The sequence below is a fragment of the Asparagus officinalis genome, chromosome 6, assembly GCF_001876935.1.
Source record: "Asparagus officinalis chromosome 6, Aspof.V1, whole genome shotgun sequence".
Classification (NCBI taxonomy): domain Eukaryota; kingdom Viridiplantae; phylum Streptophyta; class Magnoliopsida; order Asparagales; family Asparagaceae; genus Asparagus; species Asparagus officinalis.
The window spans coordinates 68,767,999-68,775,497 of NC_033799.1; positions in this window are offsets into that span (position 1 = coordinate 68,767,999).

The window sequence follows — 7,499 nt, forward strand, 5'->3', positions numbered from 1 at the left end:
CCTGTCGCCTATGGTAAACTGTTTTTTTTTGGAGTGTCCAACAACTGGGTTCATCTGTGCTCACTTCTTTCAACTTCATCCTTAGCCCTCGGTATTTTATCTCGTATGGTGTCCTAACAGTTTATTCTTGGTTGTCTTTGCTTGAGCGTTATCCTATACCACATTTTTTGCTCACGGCTTCTCGCTCTTAATCCTTCGCTGAGTGGACTGGTTCTCACAACCACACCTTCCTCCTCCTGCACCATCTGCTTGTCCTCCTCATCCTTGATCACCTCGTCTCTCTCTTGTCTCTTGCCCATTTCCTCAACAACTTCATTCTTGGTAACATCGTCTCTCTCTCCTTTCGAGCCCTCTTCATCCTTAACCATCTGCTTGTCCTCCTCATCCTTGGTCACTTCTTCTCTCTCTTCGTTCTTGCCCATTTCCTCGACACCTTCATTCATGGTGACATCGTCTCTCTCTCCATAGTTGTCCTCTTCATCGATTTCATGCTTGTCCTCTTCTTCTTCTTCCACTGTAGGGTTTCCTTTTAGCTGCTGTGCAATAAGCTTCTTCACATTGTTCTTTAAAATCAAGGGATCTACTATGTCACAAGATTCGTCCAACCCCTTAACCTTTTCGTTAAGTCTACGAATCTCGTCCATGAAAGTTTGACAATACAATTTCTTCGAGACCCTCAGTGTACGGCAAAGTCTCTGGTTTACTTTAGCAGCATTTCTCCAAAATTGCAGTTGCTCCTCAACCGGTAACGTTTCAATCTCATCTTCCCTTTCGAAAGCCTCATCAATGGCTTTTGACATTATCTATAATTTAGAAATAACAAAGAGTTAAAATCAAGTTTATAAAGGTTAACAGTAAGTGGTCCACAATTGACATAGATAATTAAAGGTTCTTCAATCATCTATAGGTAACATGTAAACTCTTGCTGCTAACATGTTAACTCTCTCTGGTAACATGTTAACTCTTGTAGCTAACATGTTAACTCTTGTGATAATATGTTAACTCTTGTTGAGAACATGTTAACTCTTGTAGAAAACATGTTAACTCTTGTGCATAACATGTTAACTCTTGTGCATACATGTTAACACTTGTAGAAAACATGTTATCTATTGTTGGTAACATGTTAACTGTTGTAGAAAACATGTTATCTATTGTTGCTAACATGTTATGTATTCTTGTGATAATATTTAGCACCTTAGAACTTACCAAACCTATTGACCATCTCTTCTCATGTTCCTTCTCTTCTTCCTTCTTTTCAACCTTCTTTTCTTCTTCAATCTTCCTCTTCCTTACTGCTGCTTTCTTGGCCTCCCTATGTACGACTGGAAATTGTGGTACAATCCCTTCCCTTCTAAGCCTCATCAATGGCCTTCTGATTGGATATTTCTCATCGGATGGGCCAATTTCAGCTATTGGTTTTTGTACAACCTGGATGCTAACTTTTGCAGCCTTGGCAACTATTGTTCTATTTCTAAAAGATCCATACTTCTCATCAATCTTCACCCAGTTAGTGAGGGGTGGTTTGGATCTATTGCTCAAGGCATATATTTTAATCCCCGTCATTTCATAATACCATAGCTGCAAACAATTAATACATGTTAGTATGCAATACTAATCTTTTAAACATGAATATAGTTAACAGAACTCATCTTGCAATATAGTTAACACTGACAACACCAACTTTAATACTGGAAACACTAAAGTTAACATGAACCGAAATATAGTTAACAAGATCCTTAGAATAGTTAACATGAACCAGTAAGCCTTAATGGTTTCTTGACGTAAGTTGACAGAAAACAAGCAAGCGTTCACATGCACAGATTAATCCAACTTACAGGGATCAAAGGCATGCATCCAGGTACATAGCTTATTCCTGACCTGTGCAGACCTTCCCTGGCAATCTTAATTCCTTTCTTCGTCTGATCATAGATGTATTTCCCCCAGGCCACATTCCTCACTCTTTCAATTGAATCAACATATTTGAACAAGAGCCTTGGGATGCCTTGGACACTGCTAGGGCACCACATCAATGAACATTGATAAAGTATCTGCAGTAACACAAAATCTTCAATATCCTTCTTCTTTCTTGATTCAACAAGAGATTGCAGTAGCTCTTCCACATATCGCCGCATATTCTTCGCTGATTTCTTTCCCTTTCTAGTAAAACGTTTATGAAAATACTCCACCCAAAGCCTAGGGTAAGGATCTCTATTATTGTAAATTATTTCCCCATCAATTGGGAAACCTGTATGTTCATGCACCCAGTCCATATCAAAATTAACAACCTTTTCTCTCCCACTTTCGGCATCGGGCAGAGAAAACGCCACTTCATTACCCTTATAGTGTCTCAATACAAGTTCCAGCGTGGGTCGATCTTTTGCTGGGGGGCCAAACTTTACATAATGCTGGAATGTACACCCTTGGTATGCATCCCAATGACACTGCCGCATTCTCGGTTCGAGGACTTTCATAAATTTACAATATGCGGAGAAACTTGCAGTGGGTCTAATTTTAGCAGCACCTGACTTTTTCCTGTATTATAATTAAACATTTAACATCAACAACACTTGACATCCAACATCCAATAGTTAACATGCAACAATGAACTGTAACAGTTACGCTATAAACCTTAACATTTAACAGCCAAACTTAACATTAATAAGAGGTATATAGTTCACATTTAACATTAAGGTATCAGCTAACATGTCCTTCAACCAATGTCCAGGCATATAGTTCACAATTCAACTTCAATCCCTTAACATCTATGTAAATTAGAAAATATAACATATAACATTATCCTACTTCTTTATGGATTTCTGTGGTGCGTTTAGTGAACTTGTAATTTTTCTTTTTCTCCTTACACCCATCTGGAAACTCAACAACGTTTGGGTGGCTTCATCAGTGCTGCCATTTCCTGATGATGACGCATGGGTGGACGACGACTTGGAGGCAGGGGAGGATGTGAGAGAATCGGTGCCACGGTCGGTCTCAGATGGCAAAAGGGGGTCTTCGTCGGTCTTGGAAGGCGAGGGAGGATCTTCGTCGGTCTTGGAAGGCGACGGCGAGTCTTCTCGCTCGTCGTTCATTGGTGCATGTTCCTGACGTTGCAGCGGCGGCGGAGGATGGTGAACCACTTCGTATTCGTTCGCCGATTTTTTCTCCATCTGCGAACTGGTTTCGACCTAACCCTAGAAGCGGATTTTGGTTTTTCGCCGGAGAGTAAGCCAGAGACAGAGTGCGGGAGGGAGAGAGAGGAGAGAGAGAGAGCGCCTCGATAGTAGCGGAGTGGGCGGCACCGTTACCAACGCACGATGGCTGTAGCAGAGTGGGCGGGAAGGGTAGATTCGGGATTCTGAGGATTGAGTGAGCTGGAGGGGCTAAAATGAAGTTTTGGAGTGTATTTTGGGTTTATACCAAACTTTAAAAGTACAGGGGGCTGTTGCACATTGTTTTTTCAATTTTGGGGCCTTGAAGCAATTTTTCCTTTTTTATGTGAAACTTTATGTAAAGACTGGACAGTGTAATTTATACATAGGAGCTGTATTCGTGTCATCCTTACACTAGTAAAAAATCATGCATCCTAGACGGAATTTTCCATCTAGGATGTTGGTCTACTTTGTTGCCGTCGATAATGCATTATCCTAGACGGAACAAAATTCCGTCTAGAATAGTTCTAGATGGAAAAAATAACTGTTTAGGATTATCCTACTTGGAATTTCCATTTAGAATGTATGTAAGCATCCTAGATGGAAATTTCCGTCTAGGATGAGCATCCTAGAAGGAATTTTTAGCATCCTAGACAGAATTTCCGTCTAGGATGCTACAGTAGTTTTTTTTTTGGCAAAACCTACTTTGGGCGTATGTACACAACATTGAACAACACTAAATTGAATTCATATCCAATACAATCTAATTATATTCCAATATCAAATCCAATTATATTCAAATAATACATTCACCAAAATACTAGAGATACATAAATTGTTTACAAACTTTTACATAAATTATTTACAAACTTTTACATAAATTATTTACAAACTTTTACATAAATTATTTATAAATTTAGATTGTTCAACAATAATATTGACGATAATATTGGTACTTTTATAAATACTCATCACCATCTTGATTGTTGTCTTCATCAAGCATACCTGATAGCACAACACAACAATTAGGCAAGCTCAGAGATGATGCTGACTAAGATAATATTAATAAACAATACCAATTTGAACCCCAAGCTCATAAAAACCTTCAAACTAGGTAGTCGAACAATGATTCTTCATCATTAATTTCCTACGTAACACATTCACTAATTAACGTGCATTATGAATTGACCAAATGATGAGAGGACCCCAAAGCATTCACCCACCAATTCAATATCCATATATGCAGTGTCTGTACTTGATGTTGGCCATTATCATATCCACTGCTTTGAAGGTGTCGAACTCGAGTGAAAGAATATCCTTTGGTTCAACGCATTGTTGGGCATCCAATATCGATGAACCTGCAGCGGCTTTTGGTTCAAGGTAAACTACAATTTCTGTTTTCCAATTCTTTGATGGACTTTGATGATAATATTAGGGTAAATTTCGCAGAAACCCCAAGAAGTTTGGCCCCACAACTTTTGCATTTTCCTGAATCTATTTTAAATTAACCCCCAACCTTTTGGGAGTTACATGACATTTTTACGTACTTTGAAGTTCGGTAAATTTACACATAAAGATGACAATACAGAATTCAGAGTGATCAATCATAAGACCTTATCAAAACCCTACGAAAATCAAACAACAACAAACAATCAGAATCCAATTCAATCAAAATCAAAGACAAACAGTAACAAATACTCGCCTTGGAGGATTGCACTGGGCCTCGGAGAGCGGACAAAAGGAAGTAGAGCGTCTGCTCGCCCATTTTAGGGTTTGAGTGCCGGAAATTGCCGACCCTAGCGGTGCCGTTGGCGCCATTGCCAAGGATCTAACCCTTGGAGGAGGCAGTTGGTGTACATGGCGGTCTTGAGCTCGGCCTCCTTCTCCTTCTCTTTTCCCTCGCATGGCGATCCCTTGTCGGTTACTTTTGTTGCCCCCCCCCCCCTCTAGATCTTTCTTGGGTTTTCTTTTGGGTCCTTTACTTAAGATTTTGATGTCGTTCGGTTTGAATTTGCTTTGGGTTTGGTAGGGCCCGAAGAGGGAGGTTCTGGCTCGTTTTGAAATCGGGCCGGCAGCGGGGGCAGGTGGGTCGGGGTGAGGGGAGAGGAGGCGGATGGTGGTGGGGCGTGGAGGGGAGGGGGTAGAATAGATCACTCAGTTTTTAGGTGTTAACTGGAATCAATCCCGTAACATCTAATATCATTTACCCATATGCCTAATGCATATCCTACAAACAAATCTATCAGTGAATACGTGCACCAGTGCTCGCTTGGTGGTATTAATTAGCCTATTGGGGGAGGAGGGGGGCAATCACTCACAGAAATTATAGTGAATATGTGCACCAGTCTGTGGTGGTGATAATTATGGCTATTGGGAAGGGGGGGGTGAATTATGTGCACAGTGCTCTGGTGGTTGATAAAGGAAATGATAGGGCGCACACACCCAACCATATCCCAACCAACCCCTCTCTCATATGCTACAGTGCACCGGCCCCTGGGATTTTAAAATTTTTAATCCCGATGTACTGTAGCATATGAGAGAGGGTGTGTGATTTGGGATGTGGTTGGGGGGGTGTTCCCCTAGTGCTACCCGGTTGATAATATAGCCTATTGGGGGAAGGGGGGGTGGTTGGGTTAGTGAAGTTTGTTTGAGTAATTTTTGGGTGAATGGAGTTGGGGCAATACTTTCATAATTAAGTCCACTTTGGTTATGAGCTGGTTTTAGTGAATTCCATGATGTCATATGTTTGTGGTGCGCTTAATGTGTTTATAGCAGTGACACGGTATATGAGTACTCGTGGCATTAATGAATTACAAATTAAATATTTTTAGATACACATGCTAATACCTGACGACCTCAAAATTACCTTTAACCACTACACAAACTTGTAGCCATTTACATGTAGTTTTATACTATTTACTTATTTAGTTTAGGTAAATAGATACTTTCCGCCCCTCCAAGAAAGTTTTTTTTTGAATTCCCACTGCTCATAGATACTTGTGACTGTTAAGACGCGAACAATGTCTTATATGACATATGAATAGTTTTCCGATGTCATTATTAGTGTATCATTTGTTTCGTAGGTGTATTTCATTGGCAATGGACTAAAATAGATGAGTTGAATTATGTATAAATGTAGGATCAAGGAGGAAGAGAAACATAATCGCTTCAACAAATTTGGAAGAAGTAAATGCAATTTAGATTCTATTAAATTAATGCAAAGTTCATCAAGTTATTGTAAACCGAATTGTACTTTTTTATAATCTATGTAAAAATTTATGTATTTAATATTCTTTGGTGAATGTATTTTATTGAATATAATGTATACGTTGATATTGAAATAATTAATTAAGATCAATTTGTGTGGATATGAAATACATTTGTTATGTGCAGTAGTGGTGCTACAGTGATATTAATATTGCGCGCAAGGCGTAGTTTTTGCAAAAAAAAAAAAACTAACTGTAGCAGAGCAATCTAGATCGGAATTCCGCTATGTTGCTTCAATCCTAGATAGCAATTCATTAAGATTGCTACTGGTACGAAATAGTACAAGCCCTAAGTGGAATTCTTCTAGGTTGAAGCAACGCTAGGACGGCATTTCTTACTTCCGTCTCCAGGTTTATATCCGTCTAGGTTGAGATCAAACCGTAACGACGGGAGATTCCGTCTAGTCTGTCCCAACGTAGTGGAAATATATCTAGACCGGAGCCAAAGCTAGACGGATTTCGCGTCTAGTGAACTCAATATAGAGACGGAAATTAGAGCACCTAACCGGGAAATTTTCGGTCTAGGTTGCCATTTTCTACTGAGTGTACCAAGCATACACATTTCTCTCTCATCTCCTCGATCTCAATGCTCTTTCCCTCTTCTCTCTATATATATAGTATATATATAATATATTATATATATATAGTATAATAATTATATACTCTTTAATCCACTAGCACAGCTTGTTTGACTATATTTGATTTTAGCAGCCGCATATTGCATGTTGTTTTATCATTATAGTATATATTATATATAATATATAATATATTATATACATATATATATAGATATATAAATTATAATAATATATAATATAAAGTATATATATTACTTAATATATAATACTAATATATATTAATATATATAATACAAGTAAGATAGTATATATAGATAAATATATATATATATATACGTAAAGTATGAAAAACAACATCAATGGGCTGCATAAATGCAAACTAGAACAACAAGCTTGTGTAGTGGTTAAAAGGAAGTATTTTAAAAGTCGACAGTACGTGCAATCTACGAACGACCCACCCAACCCCATCCATCCAAACAACACACATCCACCGCCCAACGGTAATCCTA